Source organism: Lepidochelys kempii, chromosome 3 (genome assembly GCF_965140265.1).
Source record: "Lepidochelys kempii isolate rLepKem1 chromosome 3, rLepKem1.hap2, whole genome shotgun sequence".
NCBI classification, from domain to species: domain Eukaryota; kingdom Metazoa; phylum Chordata; order Testudines; family Cheloniidae; genus Lepidochelys; species Lepidochelys kempii.
The window spans coordinates 179,798,285-179,806,238 of NC_133258.1; positions in this window are offsets into that span (position 1 = coordinate 179,798,285).

A 7,954-nucleotide genomic window follows, 5' to 3' on the forward strand; every position below is an offset into this window, starting at 1 on the left:
ATTGATGCCCTAGAAGGCATGGGATTAAAAGCCACTTGACCAGAGGGCTAAGGGATGAGAAAAGCCAGATTACCACAAAGCTGGAGTGGCTTCTGGTAGGGGGTACTAGTTGAGGAAACCTGCTATGCCATACCCTGTTATGTGAGGGTACGCAAGCAGTGCATTGACTCTTCTGATGATGCATTGCATTGCAGGTGGGTGTGAGACCAAATCCCCCCTCAGTACAATATACAAAGGCCTTAGAGTTGCCAATCCCCCAGGATTGTCGTCCAGGAGTCTCCAGGAATTGAAGATTAATCTTTAATTAAAGATTATGTCATGTGATGAAACCTCCAGGAATACACCCAACCAAAATTGGCAACCCTAAAAGGCCTTTAGTTGTTATTTTCTTTAGCCTCTAGCATCTTGGTCCTGTTTGTTTCTTTTTTCTGCAGCAGCCATCTGGCAGTTTATCACCAAGTTCTATTGTTCTAGCAAAACAGGTAACTGCAATAACAGCTCTAGAAATATAAAGGTCAATAAATTTGATCCACCCTAACTTCCCACTTTTTGTATCAACTCCAACCTTTGTGCTTTTTTTCCATTGTGTCCCTGGGGCGTGTAACTGATTCTTGTGCAAGGAGAGAAATCGAAGACACAGGTAACCAAGTGAAGCAAGGTCCAAGCCCCTATTTCAGTATCTCTCTTGTAAATTTCAAAACACATAAGTAAGTTGTTCACCATGTCTAACAACAGACTATAATTTTTAAGACATCTTAGTGGAGTTAGCAGTACACTCCCGCATTTATACAGCAGCACTTTTGAGAGTGAAGGTCAGATGATGCATACAATTCTGTCATTGCTCATTAAATGTAACAGGAATCTCCTTACACAATGCCTGAATTTAATATTTACTTTGCACAAGTGCAGTCAAGGATAAACTATTTCTTTTGAACAGATAGTTTATTACAGTTGTACTCCTTATAGATGTATTGATCTATTGGTGGTGTGTGGGTGTTGGCAGTATGCTAAAGAAAGCCTGTGAAGTTTTACATAACTGATTTAAAAAGGGAAACTATTTTTAACCATTAGATCACCTATGAGACTATGAACATTAAACTAGTAGATTCTCCATGTTAAAGACATAACTCGGTGGCTGCTGTACATGAAATCTGATAAATTTGATTTGCCACCTCCCAGGTTTAGAAGCTTATTTATCAAATTACAAGAGTCCACAAGCCCATTAATTTTAATTTGTGGTAACAGTGAGTGGCATGAATGAGAGTAATGAGAATAACATCAATGTGGAGAAAATTGAGTCATAGTTTTGTTGCTAAAGGAAGTCAACAGTAACTAGTACTGAGAAAATAATTTAATGAATTTCACCCCTTTTCTGTTTGCCCTTGATCATCTGTACATGGTGAAGTTCTGAACTTTATTCATTATTCAACATTTTGAATTTCTTCAATGAATTTCTTGAGTGAATTCACTGAATTTCTTCAATGAACAATTCTTGGCCTGCAGATCATCTGAACAGTTGGTTGTAAAAATTCACAATTGTTGATTATTTGCGTAATCAGAAAGGCTTTATTTCTGTTTAATTAGCACAGCATGAACTGTGAATTTTACATTCTGAATATACAGTTGCTTTTCATGAATATTCAAATATTCAAATTTTGTGTAAATATTTGCACTTAAGGCCCCAATTCAGCTCTCCATTTCTATTCAGCAAAACAGTTTTGCCTAATTGATTAAGTCAATGAGATGTATGCACATGCTTAAATGCTTTGCTGAATAGGGATAGATTTAAGTGTTATGGCTGGGATTTCCAAAGGGAGTTAGGCACTCAGCTCCCATTGAATTTCCGTGGGACTTGGGCACCTCACTCCCTCAGACTCTTGAAAATACCAACCTCAAGTGCCTAAATGGGAGCTGAACTCTCTTGATGATTTGACTGCTTATTTTGGTGTTGGGTGCTGAGCTCTTGAAAATCTACTTGTCTGCTGGGCCCCTGCTAACAAATTTGGAGTCTCCAAAATATAAGGGGACACAGTACTCTGAAGACAAAAAGTCCTATTTATACCTACCTACACTAAGCAAATTGTTATTTCTGAAGATATAGGACCAGATCCAGACTTCAGAGGAGCTTTTGCTGATTTTACACCAACTGGACCATACCCTGTAATAATGGTCTGACTCACAAGTTTGTGGATATGAAAACTGACTATTTCCTGGCTCTAATCATGTGATCTGGATCAGGCTGATCAATATAAATACCCTTATCATATGAAAGGATTCAATATCCACAAACTCACATGATTACTGTTATATTGTGCCATCCACAGGTTCCATTGTGCTCACCACTTGGAACTGAGAAAATAGCATTGTGATTTTAGGTATATTAATTGTCTGCTTCTAAAGCATAAAATACACACATTTGGAAACATGGGTAGAAGGTCATAAGGACAAAAGATATTTGTGGATAGAAATTCCACTGTGCCCAGCTAACTCATTCCCTCCAGATTTCTCTCCACTACCATTACTTTCACTGCCCCCATTCTATTTATAACTGCTTTCAACTATAAGTGAGAAAAATCCAACTTGTCCTATTGTATTAGGACATCAGATCTCAGTTTAGCAGCTCTTAGTTTTCATCCTATGTAGAAATGCAATTTTTGTATTTCTCTCTGTACACTTTCATACTGTCAGTAGACTATTTTTGTCTTTTATCTCTTGTCTGTGGTGAAATATATGAGTCTCTACAGTTATCTGATATAGTCCCTGCAATTTGAAATTCAGTATTCCTCTGTGCTCCTTTAATTGTCCTTTTTAACTGGCTTCTGCTTTTCCTGTTTTTATAGATTGGTTGTATGGTTAGAAGGCTTTTGCATATTGCTTTTACATCCCTACTTAACTATATTGGCCTCTGTTGCCCTTTAACTTAACCAAGATGAATTTCAATTACAGGTGTCCTATTTGTCTCTTAAATATTTCTCCTCTTTCTTTAGTAGGCTTTTCCGTACGTTAGATGTGTAATCATAATTCTATGGATGTTTCACATTCGCTCAAAGCCAGGCTTCCAGATGTTAAAATCCCTCAAGTTCTTAGCCTCTTTGAGCACCCAATATTAAATAACATCTCTCTGCAGAACCAGTATGCTCTCTCACCAATATTACCATTCTGATGCTGTATTTTGATTAGCAAAGTGAATTGTGGGATTCCACAGCAACTTTCCTGATTCAACCATTATCTTCAAGTATTAACAATCTAATGAGTAGAAATAAAAGTACAAACAATGCCCACTTTAAACATTTGGTAAGGGGCCATCTTCATCTGTTGAGAAATATTTGGGCTTGAAACATTCTTCTCTTACCCCAGTTTGGACTTCTTTACTGAGCACCCATTTGACTTCATCCTGCTGCACATTGTTGTAAAGTTGTGATGGCCCTATCTGTTGAAATTTCTGGGTGAAATCCTGGCCCCGCCAAAGTCCGTGGGAGTTTTGCCATTGGCTTCAATGGGGAAAGATTTCATCCTCGGTGTTTTATTATGATATAATTTAATGTGAAGAAATACTTACTCTCTCTTCCAGATCTTTAATGAAAATGTTAACAGACTTAATATCAATATGTCATTACATCCTTTTCCCTACTAGGATACATTGCCATATATTATTAACCTTTCTGAACAGTCCTTTGGCAGCTTTTTATCCATGAGAGAGTGTTCGTTCCCATCCAGGCTGTTTTGAATTAATTTAGAAATTTAAATCTTGTCTGAGATGTTTCAAATGCTCTGCTAAAACCACTGTAAGGGGCAGAATTAATCTCTGATGTAATTCCACTGATTTCACTGGGATAATACAGGAAGAATATGGCCCATTATGTCAGTTTCATTCCCTTCATCCACTAATTTTGAAATTCTTTCCAAAAGTGCTGCACTGCACCATGGGGACAATAATCCCAGCCCTTTCATGATGTGATGCCTGTTATTTTACTTTATTGCTTAAAGGCATCATTGGTGGTAAATTAGCTTGAAGCTAACCAAGTTAATGTCCAGCTCTGATTTCCAATCAATTTCTTATTTTGCTCAGAGTAGAGAAGCTACCAGTATAACACAAGGTACTTTTTTAAAACAGAAATTCAATTAATTTTATTTCTTCTCCCAATGACTTTCAGCACTGAGAGACTTACAGCTGAATCATCTTTGTGCATCTTGGCACAACACATGTAAGCATGTTTCTCAAGTACCTTTGAGACAACATATTTGGCAGAATATATTCTGTACTGCGGGTTTCTCTCCCTACGCAAAGCTCCATGGATCATTAGATTGAAGTCTGCCTACCACACTGCTGCTTTGCTGAAGGTCCATAGTTCACTGCGTTTGCTACATTATCAAAGAAAAAGTGACATTGCCAAGTTCTTTGCTGTATGTTGCTTTTCAATTAGCTCTAAAATTATTTGTGTGGAGGTGGGAGCGGGGAGGGGATTTGAGCACTTATAGTTTCCACTTTGAAAAGGGAAGAATGTGAGGTGTGAGCAGAAATTCCCTCTTCTTTTGCTCTCTCTGAACATCTGTCTCAGTGTCTATGAGGACCATCGTTTCTACTCATCTCTGACTTCTTAATAACCCCTATTGTTGAGGTACTGCAAATGGGAAGCTATGAGGAACAGCAGTAAAAGTGGTTGCAATGAAGTTGTGGCGCTGCTAACAAGCAAGCCCCTGCAACCAAGAGAAACCTAGATGAAGAGTTTATTATTAAAGAAGGGCGAGTTGAAGGCACATGCAAGAGTATGTCCCCCTCACAATTCCTCTTCCCTCTAATTAAGGCTGTAGCATACAGGCCCAACTTCTTGACATTTTCATTGTATTAGTTATTTCAAGCTTTTATGTAAATGTTCTCACTGTCACAGCTCTCATGCAAGCAACCTCAGGTGGTAAATCCTCAAAGATTAAAATTCTGATACAGCTTTACACATTTTTTTAAAAAAGTCTGTGCCAACTATATTAGAGAAACTACAAAGAAGTGATACAATGATAAGACCACAGCACTGTACAGAGTGATACAGAATATATCTTTATTTTTGCAATACTGTTGCTTTGAAAGGCCAAGACTATTTTGTGAAGGCCAAGACTATAACAGGGTTCAAAAAAGAACTAGATACATTCATGGAGGAAAGGTCCATCAATGGCTATTTGCCAAGATGGGCAAGGATGGTGTTCCTAGACCCTTTTTGCCAGAAGCTGGGAATGGGTGACAAGGGATGGATCACTTGATGATTACCTGTTCTGTTCATTCCCTCTGGGGCACCTGGCATTGGCCACTGTGAGAAGACAGGATACTGAGCTAGATGGACCTTTAGTCTGACCCAGTATGGCCATTCTTATGAAAGACTTTTAAGGTATTGAGGAGTGCCAGTTGTAGTAAATTATGCAGAATGCTCAGAGTACAAAGGCAAATTGAAAGAACTATACCATTTTAAAACTAAACTAACTGTACAGATCCAAGCACAATGGGGTCCTGATCAATGACTGCAGCTCCTAGATCAGAGGTGGGCAAACTACAGCCCGCGGACCACATCCGGCCCGCGGGACAGTCCTACCCGGCCCTTGAGCTCCTGGCCAGGGAGGCTAGCCCCTGGCCCTTCCCCTGCAGCCTCAGCCTGCTGTGCCGCCAGCTGTGAGCTCCTGCCGGGCAGCGTGGCTGCAAAAGCTGCTGGGTGTAGCATATTAAATTGCTCCCTGTATGAATGTGCTACTTACGTTGCACCCGGACTGGCAGTCGTAAGTAGTACACCGTGAGTAGCTCATTCCTACGGGGAGCAATTTAATACATGACACTAGCCCTCCATATAGTTTCGGAACCCCGATGTGGCCCTCAGGCCAAAAAGTTTGCCCACCCCTGTCCTAGATGCTACCACAAGATAAATAAAAAGTCAAGGATCTTCTTAGTTATTATGGCCCTGATTCAGCTTAGTATGAGCTTAATTCCCATTGAAGTCAAAGCATATGCTTAAAGTTAAGAATATACTTCAGTTTCTTGCTGAACTAGGGCCTAGAAGATCTGCTCACACTTTACTCAACTTTCAAACTGATTGAAACACACATTTATTATAATTATTTCTGTTGCTTTATCAGCCTCCCCCACTAGGATCAAGGCCCTGTTGTCCTTGATGCTGAATGAATAAATGGTCCCTCCTCCAAAGAGCTCACAATCTAAGTCAACAATCCTGCAAGTAGCTCTATGTGGGTGGATCTGACTGCAGGACTGGGGCCTAAGAAGACAAGCCAGGCATGGAAATATGGGGAGGAAGAATACTATCAAAATATAATAATAATTTTAAACAAGTAATAAACACAGTTTCTAGTATCTCTTTTGAGACTGTCAACCCCTTGAGTCTTTGAGCCAAATTCTCTGCTTGTGTAACTTAGTGGAGTTCCATTGACTTCAATGGAGGATTGCCAATATACAACAGCAGGGAATATGGCCTTTTGCCCTCTGCAAAGTCACCAGCATAGCCTGAGTGAACTTCTAAATCAATTAAAAAGTGAAGGCTATTCACCTCTCACTGGAGTTGTTCCACATAGACTTTGCAGCTTCACATTCATGGAGAAGTGCCTGCTGTGCAGCTCTGAGGGTGGAACACATCCTAGGAGCACCTATTGGAGCACTCTTATTCCACCTCCGATTGCTCCCCTCGCTGTTCCTGAAGATTCTGAGGGTGAGGCTATGAAAGGGAACGTGACACTCCAGACCCCTCAATTTCTTCCATCATCTCCACAGGTCCAAGATTATAATTAGGACTCTGAGGAAGAGAGAAAGACGCGTGGAGAGTGTGATTGTGCAGAGTCCACCTCAAAGAACTGCCGTTACAGGTGAGTAACTTTAATTTTTTCTTCAGGTGGACTCAGGGATTCCTACTCAAGGGATAACTTAGTAAGCGGTATTCTCATCCAAGGAAGGTGGAGTATGTCTACACTTCCAGCTGGGGGAGTGATCTCCATCTTGGGAAGACATACACTAGCTCTCCTCACGCTAGCGAGCTAAAATAGGGTGTAGCTGTAGCAGTGTGAGCTGCAGGAGGGATTAGCCTCCCCAAGTACATAACCATGTAAGACTTGGGGCAGCTAGCTGTCCGACTGCTTGCGCTGCTGCGCTACAATCTATTTTTAACATGCTCGCTTGATGAGAGGTAGAGTGAGTATGTCTCCTCGAGCTGGAAGTATTGACATATTCAAAGGGTCCTAAATGAACAGTGACTACTCTACCAAACTGAGTATCCACCTGGGATGCTAGAATGAAAAGTGCTTTGTGGAAGTGTGACTAGAGCTCCAGATTGCAACTCTACATATTTCTAAAATGGGGATATGACTCCAGCATGCCATTAAAGACACTGTAGTGAGGAGGTGTGGCCTCCCTCAGAGACTGATATGGAGGGACCACAATACACCCCCTGGTGGGTGGAACCAGGAGAGCCACATCCACCCCACTGGAAGCGGAAGGGTGGGATGGGAAGCGGAAGTACAAAGGTGGGCCCTGCAGCTCAGTTAGGGTAGAGCTGCAACTGGAGACAGACACACCTTGCCTGCTGCTGGAACCTGCAAAGGAGCTGCCAGGGCTGCTGCCTGAGGTCTGTCCAGAGCTCCCAGGACTGCAGGCTGACTGAGATGCTAAGGAGCTGTTGGGGCTACCCCAGGGAGACAAAGGACAACTACAGCATAGAGGTACAAAACCCTGGAGATGTCAGAAGTAGCCCAGGGAAACTAGATGACAATCTGGTTGAGTGTTGGCCTGATACAAGGTCAGCGTGTTGCAGGTGGATCCCCGCTGACCCAGTGGCAGACCATTCTGCAACTGTTAGGGCCCTGAGCTGGGATGCCAGGGAGTTGGGCAGGCCCACATCCCCCTACCCTCTGCCACTCCACCCTTGGGGTGGTAGCACCCCCATCTTAGGCCAGGAGGCTTGAGGTATCTACC